An 8,576-nucleotide genomic window follows, 5' to 3' on the forward strand; every position below is an offset into this window, starting at 1 on the left:
CTGCTGTATTTTTACATTCCAAAGGTAAACATAAAAGAGTCTTTCAAACTGTCAGGGGCCCGCAGATCAGGTGGGCAAACAGCGCTGCAAAGCTAACGTCTCCCTCTTTTGATATTATTCACACCTAGGCTAAACTGTTGTTAAGATGGGAGTGCAGAAAGCAACCTCAAGCCCACAAAATGAGAGAGAGAGAGAAGTTGTTGATTCATCTCTGTATTTTTGGCACTTTCTCCCCATTTTCCAGAAGGCGCCTGGAACAGTTAGTAACAGAGAAACTTTTTAATTTTAAAATAGCTTCATAACTTATAGAGGCCAAGAAGACGAGGAGAAAGCCTGATTTCGCTTGCCTCCTCTCTCAAGTAGAAATTTGCGGAATAGGTTAGACCCAGAAGCATACTCAGCCCCACTGCGAATGAACCTTGCTTCATAAGGACGTGATGAAAATTGAGCATTAACGTGATGGCACAGGACTGAACTGATCTGGCTCTATTTCATTTTGTTAACAAGCTGTAAAACTCCACACACTACTGGAGTCGTGCACACTGCATCCTCTACCTTGCTATTCGAGGTACTATCGTCCCTCTGGAGTCGCGTCCAGGGAAAATGAGTTTTAAGTCAGAACCTCTGGGAATAGCGGACCTATTTTATACGGTATTTTTGGCAATTCCACTACGATGAAATGAGCAATCAAGTCCTATTCGGCAAGCAGCAAACACCTTGAAACAGAACTTTAAAATTATCTAGTAAAGCTTTATCATCAAATTAGCTGGCTGAGGGCATAGTAGCTAATTTCCATGCATTCTTTCAATTTTAATAAAAGATACTAAAAAACTGAAATTCGGAGACGGGGTAAATTGTAAGATTGTAAATACTGAGTTTGTATTCACTTGCGTTCAGCTGATTCAAAGTATTCACCTTGCTGCAGTTATCTGGGCTATGGATTTAACAACAGGAAATAGCTGCCTTTCCAGATATTGCTATGACCTTTTTAATCTTTAATTATAAGAATTCCCGTGATTGGTCACTAACATTTTCCTTGTAACACATTTAAACCTGCTGCAAGTAAAGGAAACACCTTGACTTTTTGCATAACTAGTAGCTTTGGCGCGCAAAAAAAATGAGCTCTGTAAGAAAAGAGATGTAATCAGAACACAAGGACGAACTATCCTACCCGAGTTTGCAACCCCATCAATATGTTACTGGAAGTTATTTTCTTTCAAGAAACAAACGGGGGGGGTGGGGGTGGGGGTGGAAATAATCCACTCCTCAAATGTAGCGTCCTTCTTATTAAGTACGAGGCGGTAATGGGACAACAGATAATTAAGGCATCAGATAAATCTAAGCGCCCATCTAGCTCCAAATCGGGGGAACATCTCGCTGCACTCCCGAAAATCCTATGCAAAGAATGACACTCGGCTGGGGCAGGACACCGCAGAGATGCGGCCACACTCCCAGGCGGAGCGCAAGTAATACTCTCTAGCTTGTTGCTTCCCCTGTGTGATCAATTAAGTTACAGATGTAACACACAGTGCCAGAGAGCTACAACTTCTCCGCGGTAGAAAAAGAGGACTCCTTGGGCATTGTATGCAAATGTGCGTGTATGTGCGCTGCACAGGAATAATTGTGGTTCCCGCTTTGTTTGCATAAGTGAACACCCGCTGTGTAGATACGTATACACGTGCCGGGAAACAAGAAAACACTTTTACTTTTAGCGTTACCATACGTTTAGAGACCGCGTTTTAAATTACTTCCCTTGCTTTTGCTTCATTAAGGCTAAAACCAGCCAGAGCAGCCAGCGCAGGCAGATGTTGAGGAGGGGTGCTGAACTGCTGTGGGTCCTTGCAGAGGGAAGGGATCGGAGGCGCTCAGTTCACGTCGGGGCACTTACCTGTTCACAGCTGTCATTGCATTTTGCGCCGTCTCTCTCATTAAATACGTTAAAGTAAAGCAATATTTAACAAGCGAAGCAACCTGTCTGTGTGTTAAGTTTTACATACCGCATCTTTAACATGATGAGCAAACCTACAACTCCTGTAGAGTTGGTGGAACAGTCTCAGAAGTTTTGATTCAAAGGGCAAGAAATTCCACCTCAAAAATCATTTACCCAATTCTAAACTCCTCTCTCTCCCCACTTAATGCCGGACAATTAACAGGCATATTTATAAATTCCCTCTGCTGACACTCTCCGACAATGAAGACTTTTTATAGGCTTGTTAAAGATGTTCAGAGAAACTTTTGCAAAATAATCAACAGCATCTGAGAGAAAGCTAAAGGAAAAGAAGTTAAAGCCTGATCATCCGACTGGGAGAAAGTTTTGTTAGACTAGATAGAAGCATATTACTGCACGTTTCTTCATAAGCAAACCCATCAGCTGATACGAGTTCCCCTAGAACAAGAACCTCTGGCGATCTCCTCAAAATTTAGGGGACGTTTGCATTTTATAACGCCAAAGCTGAAGATCTGACTGAAAACAAAAACTCTGAATTCCTTACACAGTCATCTGCCAACACAATGTATTGTCCTGGCGGAAAGAGGATCAAGGAGATTTTAATTTCATTTGAAACTGTGCATCATCTTGATAGTGAAGCAAAAAGCCGCAGCAACAATCTCCCCACTCCACCCCCCCGTTCCAAAAAAAAAAAAGGGGGGGGGGGGAGGACTGGAAAAACCACATAAACTTTTACAAAGAAAATAAAAGCAAGTTTGACATGAAAACCCCTTCCTGTCTCGGAAAGTTCATTTTAAAGGTCCCCTCTGTAAATCTAAAGTGCAAACACCAGGCTAAGGTAGTGAGTGGCTGGAATTTGCATGCTGATAAGAGAAGGCTGTTGTACTTACAGTGACAGAGGGCAGGCTGCGGAAGAAAAGCTGTTTGTGTTAGCCTGAGAGTCACCCAGGGCTGCAATGAGAGGAGAAGAGAGGAGTGGGAGTGCCAAGCTGGATACACCTTCACCGCATCTCATCACATCTGCCAGCCTCTCTCTCCCTCTCTCTTTCATTTCCACATTCCCTTTGTTCCTGAAAAAAAAAAAAAAAAATCTACACGTCACATCAGTCCCCAGATGCAGTCTACACTAAAGAAAAAAAATGAATAATTCAATCAAACTGTGCATAGTCTCTAAGGCAATAAATCTATTGCACTTAAAGAAACGAAGGGTAATTACTGCTATAGAATTAGAATAAGGCCAGAGCGCGCAGGGATCCCAGGGTCTGTAAACTCCATGGTCAAATAAAGTTTCATTTATTTAATCCTTTGACAACCCCAATGTAAACTGAAGGGGAGGATCGGAACTTATTCCGGTTGGGTTTGAGAATGCTTGAAGTGAATGTTATAAAAGGAGAGTGCCCGTGATCTGTAACAAACACAATGCAAGGAAGTAGAAGTGTTTCACTGCATCACCTCCAGGGTCCGTTCCCCCCTCCCTAATGAAGAGCAGACCACACTCCCACTTCCACCGGCTTCTGCTGCTCTCTGCAAGTGCAATGGGAATCGCTGGCAGCCAGCAGCCGCCTTACCTGCTCCTAGATTGCCAATAAAGCCTGAGAAAAACTCAGGGTAACCGGCAATTTTGTTCCACGCTCTGGCGGAGAGAAGCCATGGGGGATTTGCACCGGCACGGATTGACTCGAAACGCTGCCCCTGACTTCTGGATTTGTGCTGGGCTGAGTTTGGGGACTGCCTGCCGGGGGGCGGGGGGAGCACGCTGGGGAGCGGAGCCCAGCTGGGCAGGCGGCGGCAGCGCTGCCGGAGCCCTGCGACAGACCGGCCGAGGTAGGATGGAGGAGAGCCACACTTTTCCCTCTCCTACCTCAACGTTGCTCTCTCGGTTCGGAGGTAAGATGACTCTATATTGTGTTTATTCTCTCCCGGTAACTCAGGTCCCAGGGGCATGTTTCTGTATTAATGAGGGCGGCGGCTGAGGGCTGTGTCTCAGATCGTTATACTCAAATCAAGCTGGAGTTTAACGTCGGCATCTGCTGCTTTACACTTTCAATCGCATTCTTTGTAAACTTCTCCTGGGGGGCTGGGGGAGGAGAGGGACAAGGAGGGGGGGGAACCCACCCCAGGTGAGACCCTGCTGTTCAGATGACACAGACTCTCACTCTAATTCAGCCGGGCTTTGTGCCGACCGGGAAGATTAAAACACCTTCCACTGGCGTAGAGCATCGCGCATCTCCTGTAGTTGAACCGCTTTAATAGACAGTTTTGATTTATCCAAAACATTAACGGAACTGTTATTCTAATAAAGGTAAACCAGAACACACACTTGCCTCTCCGCTCACTTGGGCTTTGTTTATGTGCTTAAAACGCCACCGTGAGGCGAGTGCAAATAAAGCAGCGAGAGCAACCGCCTGCCAAGGAGCTCTCGGATTAGCACTTCGCAAAGCAAAACAAACAGCGTTAGCGGCAGCGCGAAAGTCATCGAAGAATCCGCTGCCGGCGGGCGCGGGGTCGGTGGCTTCGCCGCGGGAGCGCCGCCTGGCAGCCTCCTCCGCCCCGGAGGGCTCCGGGGTGAGCACACGCACACTCTCTTTCGCTCGCTCTCACGGGCGAGAGAAAGAAGCGTAGAATTTAAAGCGAATTTAGGGAGATGGGAATAGACAAAGCAAAACCCCAACGACAGTGTTTTCCTTAACCATCTGCCCCGAGTCCCTCTTCTTCCTTTGCCTTTCTCACCAGCGCTGGGCGCACCCTACTCGTCCCCACAGAGGGACCTGGCGGGGTGAGGCAAGCGCACCTCGGCCCCTCGCCTCCCGCCGGCACCGCGCTCTGCAAAACGCCTCCGACCGCCCTGCTCAAAGGCAGTTTCCTCTCAGAGCGTGTGCCAGGGAATACTTCTGACTCCTCTGCCCATCTTCTTTCTGCCTCCTTCCCTGGCCAAAATCAGGCCAGTTGCACTGCCCAGGCTTTCCTGGAGGATTTTGCTTCTCAAGTCTTTTAGGTGATTTCAAGTCAGAGGCTGGGTTTACAGTTTATAATCTACAGTCGATTTATTTTTTTAATGGAAGGGGAATGGAAAAAAGAAAAAAAAGACTAGGCTGTTATGACCCATGAACAGTACCTGGGGTGACACTGCTAAAAGTTGTGGGCAAGACTCAGCACAGTGAGTTTCTTAGGCATGCTCCAGGCGCAAGAAAGCTATAGGAATCGATCAGCTTTAAGAGACAGATCCTGTTATATAGGGGCACAATGCATCACAATACATTGCAGTCCTTAGCCCTACTCCTACGAAAAGCCTTAAACCAGGAAGGGGTCCTCTCATGGGACTTTTAGCAGGTGGTGGGATTGATCCTCTCCCCCAGCCACCAGAAAGCATTCATCACGTCAGGGCATCCTGGCACCCAGAAAAGTACTAACTGCACCGGCAAAGTTGAAGTCACCAAACTCTTGGCTACAAGTTGCACTGGTGGAGTAAGCTCTGCAAATGAATCATGAGAACACTAATAACAAGCTCCAAAAAATGGCAATTACATTCAGCTGTGATTAGAAATCACATCAAGATTGGATACCTGATACTTTGCAGGTATTGAGTAAAAAAAGAAAAACGGTAGCGTGACTGTGGAAGGTGCAAACATTTCCACTGAAATGCATCTGCTCCTCCTATTCTGGGTATTTCACCTAACAGCTGGATTTGCCTACTTGTCATCTTAAACATTTTTCTACTCCCATCTCTGTATAATGGGATGACCATAAAACACCGTTAACATATAAAAAAGCAGCTGAAGATTAACAATGATTTTAAACGTACTTTTTCAGAAGCAACCCAAAGCCAAGCAAGAGATGCTTACAGCAATCATCACAGTCATACTGAGGCATCTCTTCCTTCAGCATACACCTGTGTGGCCTCACGTATTATACCGATATTCCCAGCTTCAGTTGGGAATAGCTGAGCTTGTCTTGTGAATGCGGAAGGACGGGAAGATATACTGGCATATCTATACCCACACGCACATTTGAGGAGCTGGGAGGGGACACATGCTAGAAGACCTCCTTACACCCCGCAGTAGTCCTATTTTATATTATAGCCCAGAGTAAATTGTAGGTCAGTGATATAAACATGAAGGTTGCTGAATATTTTTCCCTAGAATCGCAATCACAGAAAAACCTTTGCTAAACATGATGACTGCAAACCCCTATGAACTATTGTAAGGGTTTACCAGCACACCACGGTGCTTTTCTTTTTTCACTGGCAATGTCCCATTCTGACAGCACATGCTGGAATTCAACAGAGTATATATAGACTTTACATTATAACACTGTATTTATTCCATCAGTTTATTTTTGTTCCATGCCCCCCCCCCCCCCCCCCCAAAAAAAAAGATCCCAACAACACAGCACAATTTTTAAAGTTCCTGACCTAACTATCGTGCTACAGACAAGATACTATGTAAAAAACCAAAAAAACCCTGAAGGGTAGAATAAATACACCAAGATGTCTTTGACCTGAGGACTGGCCCACACTGCAAATAAATGCATTGCCACTAAGCCATGTATATATGCCACATGAACTGAAATAAAAGTAATCCTTGAGATAGGCCAATCATTTTGTATTTGATATTACTACGGCTGTGCGCTTATAAATTGCTTTGGTTTTAAGATGTTCCTGTGGATTTGTGATAATATGGCCTAATCTTGTAGGCTCGTGTCATTGTGAATTGTTTCACCCAGAAGCTCAAGTCCTGTGCATGTAAAGTGCATGCTTCTTATTAAGAGGATCAAAATGATGATGCTGTAAAGGATAAGCTGTTTAGAAAATATCAAGACAAAAGGTGAAAATGTCTACAAAGACATTTTGGGGTACAAAGTTGTTTTGGACTGTCCCATTTTGCCTGGAGCTTATAAATATCATGGCATATTGAATGGGTAGTATGGCTGTCTCTTCCCTTTGGTCACCTCTTAGAACACTTTACATTTTCTAACCAAAATACGCAGTAGTAACTTCTTGCAACAAAGTTGACTAAGAAGCAAATCACTGTACAAATCTTTCAAAACATGTTTCAATATAGCTTCCTAAACCAAGAACATTGGGTAGAAACTGCTGAAACTATTCAGACTGTTAAAAACTAAAATGCAACATGATCTCAACATATTTGAGCATTCAATTATATGAAACATTTTTCCAACGTAATATCAAATTTAAGACTGAAGTAAAGTAAATGTGATTTGACTGCTTTGGAATCTTCCTAAGAAAAATGACTGAAAGATCAAGGTGTTTTATTTCCTATTTGAATCAATGATCAATAAGTCTCATACAGGAGAATCACGCATTTTGAATATAAAACACACTTTTTTAATAAGTGCAAGTTAGACCGAATAAAATAACTATGCTTTGAAAGCAAAACTCACTATTTTTAAGTCATTGCAATCTATATAATTATAAAGTAACTTGAATAAGGCATCTTACATTGGTCCTAAATTTTTTACTCAAGTAAAACATTCGTTGATTCCAATGTGAGTGTTGCCTGAGTAATAGAGTTCCCTGTCAAACTGTTAAAATCAGAGAACTTCTAAAAGCCTGCAGACTGATGGAATAACGTGATTATACTAAAGGTATGTATTTAATGGGGGGGGGAAAATCAAGTTACCAGGCAAAGCTTTTTAACGTTTACAATAAAATAAGGCAGTAACATAAGTAGATATTTTTAGGGGTTTATAATTCTGTGCCTGGTCATGCAGACACTTACGCTTATGACTTTATTTATGTAAGTCATGCCAGTGAATCAGTACTCTCATGTCACAAGGATTTGAGGTTTAGCATCTAGGACAATAGAAATAGGAATAAATTGGCTTTAAATATTCCACCAGCAAAACAAGACTATTTGTAACCCAGTTGCAGTGGATTACACTGTAAGAGTTATTTTGGAATATCGTATTTAAAAGTTTGTGACTGATGATATAAATTTTCTTTGTTTTGAATGAATAAGCTCTTCATCAACATTACGTAGCAGAGTTAGATTTTAAAAATGTTCTCATAAAAATTAGAACTCCTTTACAAAAAAAGCCAACATCAAACAAACAAAAAACACTGACATACACCTTTTTCTGATTTTTTTTTTTAAATGAAGTATTGAAAGCTTAATTCTAATAAGAATATTAAGTAAATAAATGTTAACTCTACTCAGTGGTATTAGCATAGTTGAAATTGTAGTTTATAAATTTTTGAGAGCATCGACATCATGATATGGTTGTCATAGAAACTGCAACAATATGTCATTTCAATTAATTTTACATGCAGAGATGCTGAGGTCCGTGTAACAATTCTTTTAAGAAGTTCTAGAAGTAAATATTGAAAAGTAGGAATAAAAATATGAATAGGGAACAGTACCCTTCAATTATTACTTAATTAACAAAACAGGGAGAATTCTAAATTATTTTAGACCTATAACCAAGCTGGAGAAACTAGTTAAGCAGCCTTTGACTTCAAAAACACCAAAATTAAAAGACGAAAGCTACGGAAACATTGAAACTAACTGAAAAAAAATATCTTTCCCAATGAAGCAGATTTGGAAAAATATGTAAAAAGAGATTTATTCCTATCCAAGAAATATAAAACATGAAATAGTTTTAAATCATG

Source organism: Gymnogyps californianus, chromosome 5, assembly GCF_018139145.2.
Source record: "Gymnogyps californianus isolate 813 chromosome 5, ASM1813914v2, whole genome shotgun sequence".
NCBI classification, from domain to species: domain Eukaryota; kingdom Metazoa; phylum Chordata; class Aves; order Accipitriformes; family Cathartidae; genus Gymnogyps; species Gymnogyps californianus.